Source organism: Schistocerca gregaria, chromosome 6 (genome assembly GCF_023897955.1).
Source record: "Schistocerca gregaria isolate iqSchGreg1 chromosome 6, iqSchGreg1.2, whole genome shotgun sequence".
In the NCBI taxonomy this organism is placed as follows: Eukaryota; Metazoa; Arthropoda; class Insecta; order Orthoptera; family Acrididae; genus Schistocerca; species Schistocerca gregaria.
The window spans coordinates 113694185-113714889 of record NC_064925.1 but is presented as its reverse complement, the minus strand read 5'-3'; the positions used below and the strand labels follow the sequence as shown (position 1 = coordinate 113714889).

Here is a 20705-nt window from a genome sequence, read left to right as displayed (position 1 = left end):
AGGTCTCAGCAAGTTCCTCACTTCGGGTAGCAGACAACAAAAAGTAAAAGCCAAGTTACTTAATTTGAAGAGAATTCAAATGGAAGGATTGAAAATAAAATTGTAGGCAAATTCGGTGTCATAAGGAGAAACTACTTCCCTGTATCATTTAGTGAAGCATAAGAAAAACGGAAGAAGGGAATACGACCAAAAATCGGTACGATTGTCAGAACCAAGCAGGATATCATGGACGAGATTTATCGCTATTATTGGTAGCTATGTTCTGCAAATCAAAGTGGTGATGCATCTTTGGAAGAATTCCTTGACATCCTAGCCCCACAGCTGACAGAAGATGACAATGGAAACTTTCTCGAGGTAGTCAGTAAAGAGGACGTGTATGAGACTCTATGCGCCTCACCACCAAAAATATCTCCAGGACCGGATGGTCTGCCAGCAGAGTTTTACATCCTTTACTGGCCAATAGTGGGTGCGAAAATCAATGATATTGTAAATGAGGTTATTAAGGGTAAAATGAATCCTGCTGAGTTTAAGAAGAGTAAAACTGTTCTTGTGCCAAGAAATAATGGAAACAAAGTTTTAAAAATTTTCGTTCAATTTCACGGCTGAATTCTAATTATAAATTAATAGCTAGAATAGTAAAGAAGAGAATTTCATGCCTTACAGATAAAATTACTAGTAAACATCAGAACTGCTCTCAAGGCAGAACCATTTTTTAAAACGTAGCAGAATTCAGGGATATCATTGCAATAACTTTTGTAAGAAACATAAAGTGTGCTTTATATTTTGCAGATTTTTATAAAGCCTTCGATGTAGTAAATCATGAATATCTTCTAGAGACTTTGAAGAGAATAGGTTTCAACGATAGGGTCATACAATTGATAAAGAACATAGCAACTGGAATAACTGCAAAAATAGCGGTGAATTGTCATCAATCCAGGCCGATACAAATAAAACGGGGTGTTCCTCAAGGAAGTTCTCCGTCCATATCGCTTTTCGCCGTTTCAATGGAACCTTTCCTCAAATGTGTGTGAATTCCTAAGGGACCAAACTGCTGAGGTCATCGGTCCCTAGACTTACCCACAACTCAATCGAACTAAATAACACACACACCAATCCCCGCGGAAGTACTGAAACCTCCGATGGGAGGGGCCGCGCAATCCGTCACATGGCGCCTCGAACTACGCAACCACTCCGCTCGGCGAACCTTTCCTCCGCCATGTACATGTTAGATTAAAAGGCTTAACATTATCAGGAAATAAAACAGTTATAAGAGCCTATACAGAGGATACAGCGGTCATTATAAAGAATAATGAAGAGGTAACCACTCTAGCAACAATGATTGGTACGTACTGTAGAGCAACTGGAGCCAATGCAAACGAAAAAATAGTAAGATGTTAAATCTCAGAGGTTTTGATAATATCAACGTCCAGTCGGAAAAATTAATTCGACAACATAAAACACTTGGAATCAACCTGACACCATGCCCCCTGAAAATGACAGCTTTCAGTTGTGAAGTTGCAGCATATAAAGTGCGAAGAGCCATTACAGCGAATTTAACTCGTTACATGAACCATATCAAAGAACAAAGTATATCAACTTCTGCATAATTACTAAAGCTTATTATACCGCTCAGCTGTTTACAATACCGAGAATAATAGCGAGGAGAATTATGTCCAAAATCTAACTTTTTGTGGAAAGGTGAGGTGTTCCGAGTACTTGCTAAAATAGCCACTTTAGATCCTAAAAATGGTGGACTAGGATTAACTGACATAATGGATAAAGCCTCTGCACTTTTTATCAAAAGGCAGGTTAATTGAATAAGAGACTTGCGAGAAAGCATAACCAGTCAAATTTTCGGGATCATGAGACTTCGAAAGCTGCTTCCCCCGATTGACGTGCAGAATATCAACAGTCGTTTATAGTATGTGAAGGTTTCCTAGGTTGAGTTTAATAAGTGCCGAAATCAGACAGGCAAGACACTTAAAATCAATAACCATATCGCGGGGACGAAAGAAATGCAAAGGAAGGAACAAAATAGAACGACAGTTTCCAAACATTGATTGTAATGAGATTTGGAAAAAAACATTAGTTCTAATGTGCTCACGTCTAATATAAAAACGTCATAGTTCAAGACAGTCAACAATATACTTAGCACCAATGGAAGGCTGTATGCAATTGGACTCTGTGAAACAAATTTATGTCATCAATGCCATATAGTCGACTCAATAATTCATAGATACACTTGCAGCGGTCACGTGAATAGTTGGAAGTGGATTCGAGATTACAAGGACATCCCCCGAGAGTATATCACTGTCATTGATACGCAGGCCTGAAGCATGCTATTTCCCGGAGACAAAAAATAACGCTGTGTAATGGTTGCTGGGAAATTTTGTTAATTACATAATTAACGAACTAGGATCCGACAGCACCATATAGTTCAAGCTATACACGCTGTATGAATACCACAAAATTACACTACAGGCCATTGAAATTGCTACACCACGAAGATGACGTAAAACAGACGCGAAATTTAACCCACAGGAAAAAGATGCTGTGATATGCAAATGATTAGCTTTTAAGAGAATTCACACAAGTCTGGCGCCGGTGGCGACACCTACAACGTGCTGACGTGAGGAAAGTTTCCAACCGATTTCTCATACATAAACAGCAGTATACGGTGTTGCCTGGTGAAACATTGTTGTGAAATCCTCGTGTAAGGAGGAGAAATACGTACCACCACGTTTCCGACTTTGATAAAGGTCGGATTGTAGCCTTTCAGCCTATGGCGATTGCGGTTTTTCGTATCGCAACACTGCTGCTCGCGTTGATCGAGATCCAATGACTGTTAGCAGAATATGGAATCGGTAGGTTCAGGAGGTTAATACGAAACGCCGTGCTGGATCCCAATGGCCTCGTATCACTAGCAGTCGAGATGACAGGTATCTTATCCGCATGGCTGTAACGGATCGTGCAGCCATGTCTCGATCCATGAGTCAACAGATGGGGACGTTTGCAAGACAACAACCATCTGCACGTACAGTTCGACGACGTTTGCAGTAGCATGGAATATCAGCTCGGAGACCATGGCTGCTGTTACCCTTGACGTTGCATCACAGACAGGAGCGCCTGCGATGGTGTACTCAGTGACGAACCTGGGTGCAGGAATGGCAGTACATCATCTTTTAGGATGAATCGTTCTGTTTAGAGCATCATGATGGTCGCATCCGTGTTTGGAGACATCGCGGTGAACGCACATTGGAAGCGTGTATTCCTCATCGATCCAGCGTGAAGGTATGGGGTGCCATTGGTTACTCGTCTCGGTCACCTCTTGATCGCATTGACGGCACTTTGAACAGTGGGTGTTACATTTCAGATGCGTTAAGACCAGTGAATTCACCCTTCATTCGATCCCGGCGACCCCCTACATTTCAGCAGGATAATGCACGACCGCATGTTGCAGGTCCCGTACGGGCCTTTCTGGATACAGAAAATGTTCGACTGCTTCCCTGGCCAGCACATTCTGCCGATCTCTAACCAACTGAAAATGTATGGTCAATAGTGGCCGAGCAACTGGCTCGTCACAATGGGCTAGTCAGTACTCTTGATGAACTGTAGTATCATGTTGAAGCTGCAGCTGTACCTGTACACGTCATCCAAGTTCTGTTTGACTCAATGCCCAAGCGTATCAAGACCGTTATTACGGCCAGAGGTGGTTGTTCTGGAAACTGATTTCTCAGGATCTATGCACCCAAATTGCGTGAAAATGTAATCTCATATCAGTTCTAGTATAATATATGTGTCCAATGAATACCCGTTTATTATCTGCATTCTTCTTGGTGTAGCAATTTTAATGGCCAGTATTGTAGAAGGTATTCGAATCACAAGAAAAAGTTCGGTAATATATTAAAATTGTATTTGAAAGAATATAAAAAAGAAGACTGTGTTGGCAGTGATGTATTGTAGTTACCTTAAGGATATTATTTAGAAATTTATTGTAAATTTTTGGTGTGTGCTTTTTCTATTTCAGAAAGTAGTTTTTGAAATTTTGTAAGCTAATGTACAGAATTTATGTTGCAGTCAGGTTGTGTGTATAATAGTGCCAAAACACAAAACATTAAAGCTGCAATAGCGGTTTGTAGTATAAACATGTTCAAAAATAGAAAAAAAGCGTTATGACGCGCCTAGTTCGCGCGGCTTCCCCTATCGGACGTTTGTGCTCTCCCTCCGACATGGGCGTGTTTGTTGCCCTTAGCGTATGTTATTTTAAATTAGATTAAGTAGTGTGTAGGTATAGGGAGCCATGACCTCAGCATTTTGGTTGCATAAGACCTTACCACAAATTTCTGCAAATAGGTTGAGAGGAAAGGAATTTTAACTTTTGGTATCACTAAATTATGTTGTTAACACGTATGGGAGAAAGAAACAAAAGTTGTGGGTGTGGTACTCTGAGATGTTTATTATGAGAAAGTTAATAAGTTAAAAAAAGTCCTCGTATTTTAAATGCAACTCATCGACACCCAAAACATTAATTTCTAAAAGTTAACTCTTTTCGATGAGTCCTGCCTAGCTGTCGAATATGGTGTATCTAAGAAACATGCTCTCTCGGACCGCTAGACAAAGATTCAAGCAAATTACAAAAAGTAAATGATAATACTCAACTTTGAGAAATATATAGATGCGTCACAAGCAAAGGGCGACATGCTAAATAATCATTATTCTTTAGTATAAAAATTTCGACACTGAGCTACATAGAATGTACTAGGAAAGTAACAAGCTATAACGCTTCTATATAGTTGCTAGTCTTCAAGCTGCTGTAAAACAGGCCGTGGTCAGCAGGGCACGGCTCTTACGTTCTCGTCACATAAACGCCGCTGATGTCGGGTTGTCTTCCTGGGGAGGGGTCGGTCAATGTGCGACTGGCCTACTCACAGCCCTCTCTGCCCTCTAGTTCCCGACTGGCGTGCCGGCGCATGACTTTATGCCGGAACATTTTTGAAACCGGAAGACCTCGTTCCTCACTGTTATTGAATTGCGCTCTACGCTGTAATGTGAGACTGGTACATTACACAGTTTTTCAGCACAGTGACCCAGTCTCTGTAATCGAGAGTCGCAATGTTTTAGCTGTCGTTCAGTTCCTCAACTACAGATATCAGCTACTTGGTCATGGAGCCATTTGGGAACAGCTCTGTTAATATCCTCATCGACAAGAAATCTCTTTTTCACCCCAGGCGTTCTTTCGGGTTGCCGAGAAGATGTAAATCGCATGGTACAAGTCCGGACTTCATAATCAGTATTAACCTCGTCTGCGCGCAGCCTTGGTCATATTCTTGGATTGTTGGCTGAATTTCGCCATGGCTGGACGAGACATTGTCTTTGGTCTATATACCGCTAGAATTACTCAGTGTATCTGTGTGTGGTTTAGATGTTTTTCCCACAAAAAAACCATACTGTTCTGCGAACTTCAACTTTGCAGTACGGTTCCAGTTGGCGCGTCATTTCATTCCCACACTGTGATGCCCCTGTTATCCCTACCGCAGTAGAATTGTCTATGCAAGAAAACATGAGCATTTTGTCTTTTCGTACAATTCGCTGTTCTTCGTGATCAGTGTTTCCAACGTGGAATCAAATTTGTAACTTACTTTCTGAAGACCCTACCTAACTGTTTGATTGTTTGTGTTCAACAGGTACCGTACCATTAGTGACCTGATGATTAATAAATGTTTATGGCAATCGCCTAGTACTGGCTATTTATTGGAACTGTTCTACCATTTAGCAGGTAGAAGAGTCAATAGACTAATCAACGAGTGCCTACTTTTTTCAATGAGGGCGAGTACTGTCCATGAACATACAGGCACAATTGATTTTACTGTAGTAACCTGAAGAAATTAACTATATTCTTCCGCGTCATCGCTGTAGACAATTTCATCTCGTTCACGCTTCGGCTTTCTCTTGTTGGATTAACGCAAACTCCTAGGATGAGTTCTCTGTTACTCTTTGGTCATCAGAGATCTATATGACTTTTTAAAGTTGTTTCATGTCTCCATAAATCTATTCCCTCTTGTAACGGTACAACTACATGGAATTACTATGAATGCAGTCGCTGGTACTAAACATGGAATGTAGCAATGTGTGTGCAAAAGTTAAAAAAAAACATCTCTGGTGCTCTTAAAAATTCAAGATAGTGATTTCCTTCAATTTTAATCACAATACATTAACGTGCAGAAGATCGGTTTCTAAAAATATTGTAGGGCAATCAGACTGAAGACTTGTAATACGCGCATACGATTTCCTAATATTCTTAATTGGCTCATATCTTTCATGTGTTTTTGGCGAAGTCGTACCCTATGTTTACTGATGTGACTGATCGAGTTTAGTAGGTATGTGACATTACCCATGTACTAATGTATATTCTTTGCACGCATTCTATAAACTGAGTATTTAGAATCATACGCTAAATTTTCATAACGGTAGAATTACGGACCTTTGGAATAGAGATTATGATAATACGTGATTAGTAATACAGTCTAAGACAAAAAATTTAGGAAAAGCTTAAAAAGTGAAACGATGGATCACGAAAGAATTAATCAATTCGGATGGAAATTGGTAGGTGTGATGTACATGTACAGACACACACACAAGATTACAACTTGAGAAGAACTGTAAGATTCATTCAATAGAATGAGCTTCACAAATCGGGCGAGAAAATAACACGTTCGGTCCCATCTGGTTCTTATGCAAGCAGCTAAGGAGCTAGCCGTTGATTAATAGAACTGTTGGATGTCCTTCTGACTGACAGCGTGCCAAATTCTGTGCAAAAGGCACGTTAAATCGTCCAAATATCGAAATGGTTGCAAAGGCCCTACCCCTTAAGGCACCAACTTTCTCAGTTTGGGAGAGATCTGCGCCCTTTTTAGGCAGGTAGTGTTTGGCAAGCACGAAGACAAGTAGCATAAATTCTCGCCTTTTCTTACAGAAATGTCAGCACAGTATGATTTTCCGTGAAGGGCATCATAACGGGGCGTAGAAAATCATCTACGTATCGCTGTGCTGTAAGGATACCGCAGATGGCAACCGACCCCAGACCAATACTCCTGATTGTTGGGGCTTATGGTTGGCGACGGTCAGGCTCTTATCCCACAACTGTCCGGGGTGTCTCCACACACGTCTTCGCTAGTCATCGGAATTCAATTAGAAGTGGGGGTCATCAGTGAAGACAATTTGACTCCAGTCGGATTACGGGTCACATCTCTTCCCATATGAGTACATTTGGAGCGTTACGGGAAGGAACGTCCACCCAGCTCTCAGAGAATTTGGCACGATGTCCCTCAGTAGGACATTCAAAAACCTTATCAGTCAGTGCTATGAAATAAGGGCGAACTTCAAAATGGTTCAAATTGCTCTGAACACTATGGGACCTAACTTCTGAGGTCATCAGGCCCCTAGAACTTAGAACTACTTAAATCTAACTAACGTAAGGACATCACACACATCCATGCCCGAGGCAGGATTCGAACATGCGACCGTAACGGTCTCGCGGTTCCAGACTGTAGCCCCTAGAACCGCTCGGCCACTCCGGCAGGCGGCCAGGCTTCAACGGACGCGTTGTTGACTAGCTGAATCTGTGAATTTCTTCCTGTTGACTAAATCATGCAATTTTTCTGAAATTGTGATCATTTGCTTCCCTGGACATGTACGTCCATCTACCGATTTCCGCCTCATTCGGATAATATATTCGTTATGTGTCTTTTTTAATTGTAATTTTTTTGGTACTATAATTAGCCAGTCCGGGCCTTCTCCAAACCTTGTCAGCTTGGTGACAGCAAAAAACACTGAAAAACACTGACTCCATAGACGCCTTTGGCACTTCAACAGTCAAATACTGCAATCCACTCAAGAAAGGAAATTCAGCTTCTCCCTACCATCTAACTCTTACCCCCCCCCTGCCCTTCCCCCCCCCCCCCCCCCCCACCACTACCACCAATCGACCCCACCGTTGAGCAGTCGGAAGTGTTATTGCTGTGTTTGTAGACTTTTTACGCCATCCGTTGAGCTCTGTTAGCTTCTCTTGTGAACATTCTGGGTTATCTCGGCGTATAACAACTTCCTTTTAGCCACCTGGTCTTACGATTAGCGTTATAACCGGAACTAACAGTCACGACTGTAATGCAGAAGCAGCGAGGCGTGTAGGTCCCATTGCAGTTAAAATCGCTTTCTCTCCAGTTCGTTAATTTTCCTGAAGCTTCACTGCGTAACAGGTGAAGGGTTACTTCATTTAATAGGAACTCGTCTGTGTGTAGTTATCACTCCCTCTACACTTAGATGAAATACGTCTACGCTTTCTATGCAGAGAGCATAAATGTGTAAATAGATGAAACCTTTGTAATGCGACACACGAAAATATATTTTCAAAAGTAATAACACGTCAGATTTCTATTAACACCGATTGTGGAACACACAGCGTGACACAAACACGATACGACCACAACGTGTACTTGCCACAACAACCAGCAATAGGCCATCTGTCTCTTCACCACCTGTGAAGCTGATTGCAAGTTTGCGTGAAACTCCTAAAAATTAATTTATTATATACAATCATTTGTCTACAATCATTAGGAGACTAGGGCTACAAGACATACCATCTATATAGGTCAAGTGAGAGTAAAAAGAGTAGGCATTTGAGAAAGAAGGATTCATGTTAGGAGGGATGAAAGACAGGAGTGTCAACTTATCATTAACTGCAATCAACTTTTTGGCTGGAAAACGTGACTTAAATAAATATTTGGAAGATGGAGAAAAACCGAAAGGGAACATAAGGAACAATGAGACTGTTCAGAGTTGGCACAGATCCTTTGGAAAGAGGCAAGAAGAAACACAAGTAATACAGATTAAGACTTCAGAAGAATTTATCCCAAGCAAAGACGAAAGTGATGAAAAGTAGTGCAACAGGAAATAGCCACCAGCCCAGCATCAGAATGAGAACTGACACAGTGGTAGAATAGGAGAACGAATTTTCCTACCTAGGAAGCCAACTTACGCAGGATGGCCAAACCAACAGGTATTTCACAAACAGAATTGGCATAAGGAACACCGGCATGTAACTTTTACCGAAACTAGGATGGAGTTACGCAAGCGTTCGTATGGAGCACAGAATACTAGGTAATTATTAAGTTCATGAAACATTTTGAAAGACTGGTGAAGGTAATTGTTTAAGCAAAACATAACAATGAAGCAGTCGTAAAAGAAACACAAAGTTTTTTGAACGTGGTGTAGACGAGTCCATCAGAAAAAGCACCGACAGGTTCCAACGTCATATTAGCAGAAAATAGTGGCAAATCGAGCAGAGAAAGCATTTTGTGCACTAGAAATGTTCGTTTCCAAACGATAGTGAGCTGGCTGAGAGCTTTCCGTGGCAAATTTCGAAAGACACCACCAGGTTATAAGAACGTGTTGAAGTGGTACATGAAATTCGAATAAGATGGTTCTCGTTGCGAAGCAACGTGTTCGAACCTCCAGGAGTTTCAGTACAGTCACTGGAGCATATGTGGAACATGATGTTGCCCGTTATCATGTATTCTACCTATCGAACCACTGCAGAAATCATCCCTCAGAGAACAGCGTGGGACGGCCGGTGTGGGGGAGCGATTCTAGGCGCTTCGGCCTGGAGCCGCGCGACCGCTAAGGTCGCAGGTTCGAATCCTGCCTCGGGCATGGATGTGTCTGATGTCTTTAGGTTAGTTAGGTTTAAGTAGTTCTAAGTTCTATGGGCTGATGACCTCAGATGTTAAGTCCCAAAATGCTCAGAGCCATCGAACAATTTATGAACAGTGTGGAAAATCGTAAGTGATGAAGAGTAGAGCAGTATTAACGGCAGGTCCTGCAACACGTAAACGACGAAGACAAATCACGCTTTCTGCATTTCTGCAATAATATGGAGATTCCTCTTGAAAATGATGTCTTTCAAGTAAATTATTCTCCTGTCACGAAGCCACTTTTCATCCTTACGGGAAGGTCGGCCTACACAACGAGCTTACAGAGCAGAGAGAATCCACACTCAACTGTCTAACTTTCAAGCGATTCCGAGAACGTTAACATGTTCTGTGCAGTGTGCAACAAGACAATCTGTGAACCCTTCTACTTCGCTGAGGGAACTATCAGTGGTATCACCTGTATCGACATGCTCCACTTGTGGCCCTTACAACGACCTGAAACTTAAAGCAGGAATTTCATTTTTCAGCAAGGTGGCGCATCTACACATTTCCACAGCTGTTGTCTGAACGGCACTTTGCCCCATCTCTGGATTGTACCTGTTGTGGTCACTGAACTGTTACAGTTGGAGTCGGTGCCAGGGTCACCAGACTAGGCCCCATGAGATATTTTCTTGTAGTGTTATGTCAATGAAATTGTTTATACCCCATCTCTACTACATAACCTCGAAGACTGACGGCAACGAATTGTAGCATCCGTTCCTACAGTAAATACTGATAGGCTGGGTCGTGTACGGCTAGAACTGGACTACGGTACCGATTAGGTCTATGGCGTACGACGAACAGTGAACTCATAGAACATTTATAAACAATTTGAAAAGAACTGACAGTTAGTCTTTCACGTACTGTACCATTTGTAACGTTGTTTTTGGTCATTCATCTGTACCGTTTCCTGCACTTTATAATGGCTCCCTACTGAAATGAAACGGAAATCCAGAGATGTATAAATTGAAGGCGCATGAAATGTAGTATCGTAGACTCGAAATAATGAAGTATACACTTACATATGAAACGAAGAACTACAACAAAGAGTAGGTAAGAAAACAATATCTCGAAGACGCTTACCAGATAAACTGATTGGTTAGTGCAGTGGTTCCTAACCTTTGGCTAGTTATCTTCAAAGAGCTAAAATCATGTTTTCTAAGATGTTAAGAACAGAAGCGCGTCGTTGTGTTTCGATCACAAAACACAACTATTTTTGAAATATCATTACTATTATCACCATATTATGATCTACAATACTGATTACATTATCATCACAAGCCGTCGTGCTCATTGTTTTGCTTATGACACCATGAACCAAGCGTCTCCATCCTGCATGGCTACCAGCTTCGCATAGAGCCTGCTGAAGAAGTAGACTGGGCATCTCCTTGATTTGGAATATTCACCTGCTCGCTGTTCTCCCCCTCTGTGTCTTTCCTTCTACTTTTCCTTAGATTTTAGAAAGTGATAGGAGCGGGGAAGAACTTGGTAACTTGCTGAGCCGAAATTACATTACACACTACACGTTGTTGTTGTCTTCAGTCCTGAGACTGGTTTAATGCAGCTCACCATGCTACTCTATCCTGGGCAAGCTTCTTCATCTCCCTGTACCTACTGCAACCTACATCCTTCTGAATCTGCTCAGTGTATTCATTTTCTGGTCTCCCTCTACGATTTTTACCCTCCACGCTGCCCTCCAACACTAAATTGGTGATCCCTTGATGCCTCAGAACATGTCCTACCAACCGATCCCTTCTTCTGGTCAAGTTGTGCCACAAACGTCTCTTCTCCCCAATCCTATTCAATACTTCCTCATTAGTTACGAGATCTACCCAACTAATCTTCAGTATTCTTCTGTAGCACCACATTTCGAAAGCTTCTATTCTCTTCTTGCCCAAACTATTTATCGTCCATGTTTCACTTCCTGACACTTAAATCTATACTCGATTTTAACAAATTTCTCTTCTTCAGGAACGCTGTCATTGCCATTGCCAGTCTACATTTTATATCCTCTCTACTTCGACCATCATCAGTTATTTTGCTCCCCAAATATCAAAACTCCTTTACTACTTTAAGTGTCTCATTTCCTAATCTAATTCCCTCAGCATCACCCGAATTAATTCGACTACATTCATTATTCTCTTTTTGTTTTGTTGATGTTGATATTATATCCTCCTTTCAATACACTGTCCATTCCGTTCAACTGCTCTTCCAAGTTCTTTGCTGTCTCTGACAGAATTACAATGTCATCGGCGAACCTCATTGTTTTTATTTCTTCTCCATGGATTTTAATATCTACTCCGAATTTTTCTTTTGTTTCTTTACTGCTTGCTCAACATACAGATTGAATAACATCGGGGAGAGGCTACAACTCTGTCTTACTCCCTTCCCAACCACTGCTTCCCTTTCATGTTCCTCGACTCTTATAACCGCCATCTGGTTTCTGTACAAATTGTAAATAGCCTTTCGCTCCCTGTATTTTACCCCTGTCACCTTTAGAATTTGAAAGTGAGTATTCCAGTCAACATTGCAAAAGCTTTCTCTAAGTCTACAAATGCTAGAAACGTAGGTTTGCCTTTCCTTAATCTTTCTTCTAATATAAGTCGTAAGGTCAGTATTGCCTTACGTATTTCTACGGAATCCAAACTGATCTTTCCCGAGGTCGGCTTCTACTAGTTTTTCCATTCGTGGATGGAAAAACGAATGGAAAAACACACTACACAGAAATCCAGAATTCTATATCAAAACCCAAAACTTTGTTTTAACTATCCCAGAATGAATAACATGCTTTGTATTTCAAATTACAATTCTGATGATATCAGGCTAAAAGAAATTACAGTTTTCATTTTGATGGTGATCCAGTCAAAACCAGGCTGTAACTACAAATTTTACACACTGAATATAACCCAGGAGAAGTGGAGGAGTCAAAACCCATTGAGTTTGAAAGATATTACGTAAAAACTAGAAAATGCCAGATCCACTTCATACAGAAGCTAACCTTGATCTCAGAAACGTAACTGTGCTTACAGAATTCGTACATGATCCAGTTAAAATATTTCCACTTGATCAAGCTAATATGAAGTTGAAACTTTAATATAAATATTTAAATGTTATAAATGACGTTATATCAAAGTCGAATAGAGCGAACACAATAAAAGCCCGCAACAGTAATTACATAACTTCAATCAGTGAGAGACTCTCAAATTTTAAAGCCTGGGTACACAGTTACGAAATAACATTAAACACAGGCCCACAGCCTTTTCAAAATGATGTCTACCTATAGAAGCTGATTGACTATATTACAAGGTACTCATTTCAGTCAGATAGTTCAAAGGCAGTAATGACAGCTTGGAACTAAATAGAAAATTACTCTAATATAGAAACTGAGGTACAAATTCACACAGTTAAGTCGCTGTTGTACAGCATTTATTGTGATGGTCGATTTCAGCAAACTAACTTGTTTGTAAATCATAGGTTAGTTAGCTTTAAGTACTTCTAAGTTCTAGGGGCTGATGAACTCAGATTTTGAGCCCCATAGTGCTCAGAGCCAACCGAACCATTTTTTCGTAAACATGAGAACAACAATATATTAGCAAATCAAGCATAAAATAACTATTTTACTGTGCCATATTGCATAAAAAGCGCAGATGTTACAAACAGCCACCAGGTGGCATTATGGTATTAGTTAGAAACAAAAATACCTCGTTCCATGTAATGTACAATGACAATCCGACGATCCAAGAATGATACACTGCAGAAATGCAATAAATAAATAATATAAATGTGAGTACGTTACACTTATTTTGTTATAAGAAGTGTAAGTGAATATTATATAAAATTTTAAACCGCCTTTAAGAAAACGTAAGAGGAAGCATTGTACCTTAAATGTATCGATTGATACACAAGTACTGAAGTCAGTCGTATGGCAAGTTCATGTTATAAAAACAAATACAACAAAATGTACATGTCACAAAATGCAGGCACCATAAGGCCTGAACAAACTAGCCCTGCTGGTCAGTATCTCGGTGTAGTTAAGCAAACATGATGGAACTACAAAGGGAATATCTAGTGTTCCACTCATAACTACCACAAACACGTCATTAGAAGTGCAGAAACCATACAATGATTTGGTACAGATTCAGTGACAAGTAGTGCAGAAGGTATGTTATATTACGTGGTACGGTCCATGTTTACGTTTAATTGTAATACGTTCCTTTACATCTTATCCCAGTACACTCGAAAATGTTGATCTATACTTTACAGATCTGATTATGGCAAAATAGTTTTCTGAAACCGGTAATATCAATAAAGGCTATGCAATAGTGATCTTGGTTGTTGGAAGTTGTACTTTTGTTTCTGCATTAATCTAGATGGCCCCCTAACTTGACAATTCAAGCCTTTATATAGCTAATATTCCCCACACTACACAGAACTTGAATACAGAAGTAATAATTATAGTAAACTAATTCACAGCAAGACGACAAATTGAAGAACAGATCACTTAAGAGCCTGGATCCAAATGATGATAAACAGGTAAAAGCCCCACTGTGAAAAGCTGCTCCGTGCGATTTTTGAAACATTAGTCAGCAATGTGGCCTTTACTACGCATTAAACATTGCAGAACGTTTGGATGCAAATACCGGAAACATAAATTTCTTACCAAAAGCAACCCACACATAAAACATAGGACAGGCACTTATACTCTAATCAAGGATCGAATTAGTGTAACTGTTACACACAGTAGCTATTGTTTTAAAGCGACCAACCTAATGTCAATACACTGTGAAAAACTTGATAGGAGAGTAAACACATTACTCTGCTTTCAGATGCAGAAAGTGCCTGGGAACATTATAATTAAGACAATAATTGTCACCGAATTCTGGAGAAGACAGAGGAAGATAACCAACACCATTTCCCTTACTCTCAAGACCAACTAGAAATAACATGGCGACCAAACAGACTTCCGCTCCCTGCACAAGAAACCTTCTGACGTACTTCTGCATGTCCATACATCTGATTGGAGGTTTGAGGAATTTCGGCTGTTCAGTACTGTAATAAAATGGAACACTCACAGTCGTCCTTAGGATGTTATTTATTGCTACCAGTTTCCACAATTCAGTGCACCATCTTCATGTCTTAACTGATACTGAGGGTGTTAAATCCAGTCGTATACACGATTCATCAGCGGCCAGTATCTATGGACTGGTTCTCTCAGACTGCCTCTAACAACGATATTGGGTCTCCAACTGCCAACTAGCAGACCTACAGGACACAACATAGTTGTTACAGATAGTCTGCGAAATCCAGTCCATAGATGTTGGCTACAGACGAATCATGTTACGATTGGAGATAAGCCCCTCAGCCTCAGTTAAGGCCTGAGGATGCTGCAATGAGTCAACGAAACTGACAGACAAATAACAAAGAACATGCTACGGACGGCTGTAAGTGTTCCATTTTATTACGTCTCTGGCAGGAAGTTTCGAGTTAGCAATAGAAACAATAAGGCAGGTGGAAGGCGCAACAAAGCAATCGCAAAAAGGATTTGCTACAAGCTAACCGTGTGTAAGTAGGATGTTTAGGTTTTTTTAAAATTGGTAACGCCGCCGCCACGTAGCGCTCTGTATACAAATAACTGGCTGTGCCGTGTGCAGTCTGTGGCTGGTTGGCATTGTTGTAATACTCGCCATTGTAGTGTTGGGCAGCGGCAGCTGGATGCTAACAGCGCGTAGCGTTGCGCAGTTGGAGGTGAGCCGCCAGCAGTGGTGGACGTGGGGAGAGAGATGGCGGAGTTTTGAAATTAGTAAGAATTGGTGTCATGAACTGATATATATATTATGACTATTAAGGTAAATACATTGTTTGTTCTCTATTAAAATCTTTCATTCGCTAACTATGCCTATCAGTAGTTAGTGCCTTCAGTAGTTTCAATCTTTTATTTAGCTAGCAGTAGTGGTGCTCGCTGTATTGCAGTAGTTCGAGTAACGAAGATTTTTTGTGAGGTAAGTGATTTGTGAAAGGTATAGGTTAATGTTAGTCAGGGCCATTATTTTGTAGGGATCTTTGAAAGTCAGATTGCTTTGCGCTAAAAACTATTGTGTGTCAGTTTAAGCACAGTTGTGTACAAATTTTCAAAGGGGACGTTTCATATGTCGACCCTTAGCCAAGGATACCTCACTGGAATCTACAGATTTTTTCTTGTAGTTTGTGTAATTAATGTAGATTTTGTTTATCGCTAGCGCGTAATTGTAGAGAGAATCTCCTTTGTAGTTGTAGTCTTCCATTGTTGTACAGTTCAACAGTTGTAGCATGCATGTAGAGTTGCACCAAGTATTTCGCAGCTGCGCTTGCAATTAACTAGATATTATTTTCTATGTTAATGTATTCTCTTATTTTTGCTCTTCAAATTGTTTTTTTTCTGTGTTGTCGTGTGAAATATTGTGACAATAATGGCGTGTGAAAAACGTAATACTAGGCTCCAAAGTAAATTGAGAAATGACAGTGAAGACTAAAGCAGTGTGTTAGCGCCACCGAGTAATGAATTAACTATTGTTCAAAGTAGTAATTTGGTAATTGTACATATGGAAATGGAGCGGGCTGCAAACAATGGTGTAGACAGTGAAATAAGTAGTGAACAGGGAACAATTATAGATCGATCAGTCGGCAACAGCTCGCCTCAGGATTCCGAAATGACAGGACACATTCTTGCAAATACTGTAGATTCAGGTTTTGCGTCCTCACCGCTTTCTATAATAAGTCAAGACACATTTTCTGTTTTTCAAACTGCGAATATTGCCGGTTCAAATGCATTGCCGAATAGCACTAAGAAACATGTTTCAGAAATCAGTTCTTTGTTATTACAATTAATGCAACAAATGGGACAAAAGCTTCAAAAGTTAGACCCAATGGAACAAAATCTTCAAAAGTTAGACACAATGGAACAAAATCACGGACAAACACAGCAAAAGCTTCTAATGTTAGACACAGTGGAACAAAATCAGAGACAAACACAGCAAAAGTTAGACGCAATGGAGCAAAAGCTTCAAAAGTTAGACTCAGTGTAACATACGCTTGAACAAACACGTGAAGATTTAACTACTGAATTACATAAAATCGAATCGAAATGTCAAAAAGTCTGTAATGACATAAAAACACAAATTTGTGAGCATTTCCAACCAATTTTTTCGCGGCATGAAAATGCATTACAGAATCACGAAGCAGCCATAAAAGAACTGCAAACAATGGTTCATGAAAATCATGAGACCTTGCAAGCTAAAATTGACTCAGTTGCATCTACCGATTCGGTTACGCAACTTGCAAAAACTCAAGAAAACTTAAAGGACACAGTAGATACTCTGAAAATTGGTTCAGAAAGACACATGGAGGACATTATTTCATTATCAGAGAAAGTAGTTGAACTTTCGGATCAGCTAAATAATATATCTACGAAGGTAGATGATAATCTGAATGACACAAAACCTGTAGTCTTTAATGACACAGAAGAGTTCGAACAAATGTACTTATGTCGTAATTTTTGTAACACTGATGTATGTGCTATTTGGATTCTTTTGTAAAGCCTGTACTACTGCATATGTTATGTGCATTGTTATGTTCTTTAAAGATGTATTTTGTACCTTTGTTATTGTATTCTCATGTTATAAAACTGTAGTTGACACCAGTTCATCAAATTAAGTAACTTGTAAATTACATTTCACTGCACACGTTTCTGTTTGTCATAGTATATGGACAATATGTGAGAAGTAGGGACTGATAGTGTTTGCATGTGTGTTAATAACTCAGTAAGGGACTGGATAACAGCATTGCTGGTTCTAAGGACATTTCAAAAACAATTTTTCTGAGTGCACAAGTGGTGGTTATGGACTTGTTATATTATCTGCAAGACTCTTGCGCCTGCACATTCAAACAGATGGCTGCTGGCCATCTCTACAAGGACTACAGTGGGTCTACACCTTTGATGACCCACCAATACCATTATTTCTATAAGGACTGCAGTGGGTCTGCACCTCTGGTGGCCCACCAATAGTAATCTCTACCAGGACTACAGTGGGTCTGCTCTGTGATGACCTACCTACCGATAGTCTTCAACATTGACTGACTCTGCTGTGGCCCATTACCTGTCTGCATGTCAAGAGTCAGCACTGTCTGTCCGTTGGAAGGGCAACACTACTTCCTCAAGACTGCTTAGAAATCCACTACTTCCAAGTGCATTTTCTTTTACTACTCAGACTTTGAGAAAAACACTGCAATTTTACTTTGATGAATGATCAGGACTATCTTTATGGACTGTGAGAAAAATTTTAGCTTCTGACCAACATTGTATCGATAAGTATGTGCATTTCATTTCTTTGTTATTGTAATTATGAAAAAAATTTTCAAATCTGTATTGGCCACTGCCCAAAACAATTTGTAAATTTTTTTATGGGGAGCATGGGGGCTATGTAAGTAGGATGTTTAGGTTTTTTTTTAATTGGTAACGCCGCCGCCACGTAGCGCTCTGTATGCAAATCACTGGCTGTGCCGTGTGCAGTCTGTGGCTGGTTGGCATTGTTGTAATACTCGCCATTGTAGTGTTGGGCAGCGGCAGCTGGATGCTAACAGCACGTAGCGTTGCACAGTTGGAGGTGAGCCGCCAGCAGTGGTGGACGTGGGGAGAGAGATGGCGGAGTTTTGAAATTTGTAAGAATTGGTGTCATGAACTGATATATATATTATGACTATTAAGGTAAATACATTGTTTGTTCCCTATTAAAATCTTTCATTCGCTAACTATGCCTATCAGTGGTTAGTGCCTTCAGTAGTTTCAATCTTTTATTTAGCTAGAAATAGTGGTGCTCGCTGTATTGCAGTAGTTCGAGTAACGAAGATTTTTTTGTGAGGTAAGTGATTTGTGAAAGGTATAGGTTAATGTTAGTCAGGGCCATTCTTTTGTAGGGATTTTTGAAAGTCAGATTGCTTTGCGCTAAAAACTATTATGTGTCAGTTTAAACACAGTCGTGTATAAATTTTTCTAAGGGGATGTTTCACGCGAAAAGCTCAATTATCTCTATGTCTTCTCATGATATGGTCAAACAGCTATATACGTTTTTCAATGACATGAAAGGAAAGGCAGCTAGAGCTAACGAGTTGCTTATTTTTTGATTCGTATGTTACCCTTTCGCTCCATTTCATGTGCATCTTCCTGTGTCAGCACCATGCATTATAACTAACCAAAAATTACATTTTTGTTTCAATGCATGACACAATGTGCTCGAGATTACAGCTTATAAAACGAATCTATCAACATCTTCCTGGTCACAATTTAAATCAAACTTTTACTTTCTACCATGTGTCTATGAGAGTAAAAATGAGACATATACATCACGTATGTTAAAATATGTCATTAAAATGCTCTCTCCAGGTTGTATGTGTTTTCTGAATTTGACGATAATGCATCATAATTATTTTTACAACAATAAACGAACTGATGGGCACCACAAAACAGCAGTACATGTATTGCCTACTGTACTGTTGCAGTCCTAACTGTACAAATGTTATTATTGCTTATTATTTTAATTGTTTTTAATGATGGTGTTTAGACGCAATGAACTGGTAGTCTGAGGTCTTCCTATTCCTCCCAGTTCATAAGTAAGGAGTTCTTTTATCAAAGGATGTACATACTAAATATAGTGCACACATTTGAAATGGGCCAATTACAGATGGATTTGCAGGAACATGGATAAAGGAAGTATTGCTAGGGTGAGGACTGGTGCAGACGAAGCTTGCCTACTAACAAATTTCTTTGCAAATGTGGATATTTAGCTTTATTTTCTGAGGTGTTGTTGGTAGCCCTCGCGATTCACAGAAGACTGATTCATTATTCTAAGGCTGTTATAAATAAGCAATACCAATGTCTCACTCAAGTATTAGTTTGTAGTTTAATAAAACAACTAAAAAACTAAATATTGTTTATCTGTTGTCTAAAAATAAAAATTTTCCAGGAAAATTCTTTTCCATTCTAGCGTTTAATTCGGTGTTAATGTTTATGATGATGAATGGAGTCAGGAAAAGGGGGGGGGGGATCTAATTACATTATGACTGCGCTCGGGGTTAATGATCTCTGTATGGCTGGGAACCAGTGAGTTAACAAGACATCTGGTACGGTGACTGTAAGTAGTTAACCTGTTGCTGGGAGGAGCTTCTGACGGAAAAGTGTATACGGACAGAACAAGTCTAGAATGAGCTAAGCTGATTATGGAGAATGCTGCTGTAGTAGCTACGTAGAGACGGAAGTTAAAGACCAGCATCAAATCAGTCGAACGACTGACTGCTTTACTACTGACAATTCATATCTAAACTGTCACATTGAAAGGTAGATAAGACTTTAGGCTCATTTTATTTGATCTTTATAAAATAAATAATCAGTATAGTGGCATTATCGCCATCTCAGTGACGCAGTGACACATCAGGGCATTAAATTAATGTATAACATGGAATGACAGCGTTTTTATTAGAATGGAATCCATTTGATCCTGTTGCGCGCAGCTATCGCTGAATACAGACAATGGAAAAAGAACAGCAATCGATCGAAAAATTTGTCGCTTTATTACAGCCGATCTGGATTTCAACTATTACACAGTCATGTTCAGTGCATACAACAATAGGTGCCATTAGTTCAAAATTTCACGTAGAAAAAATATTGATTGACGAAGAACATGGAGGAGGCTAACATCATGTTGCTACATGACACTTTAGACTGATGTCACCTGCAGATGACAGTGTAATAGTTGGAATCTAGATAAAACAACGGATTTCGCGATCGCTTGCTGTTCTTTTCTTCATTGTCTGGGACATAGATCGTTTACCGCTAGGATTGATGATTCTGGGCAGTTGAGACGTACAGTTATGAATCTTTATTCGTGTTAGCCAGTACGCCTGGTATACCTTCTCAATGCGGTTTGTAAA

At 40.0% G+C, this 20705-nt stretch overlaps 1 protein-coding gene across 1 annotated transcript in view; it reads left to right on the top strand.

Moving 5' to 3' along the window:
• Positions 1–20705, top strand: part of LOC126278743 (basement membrane-specific heparan sulfate proteoglycan core protein-like) — a 1101563-nt gene that overhangs the window by 412015 nt on the left and 668843 nt on the right. The window lies entirely within an intron of this gene.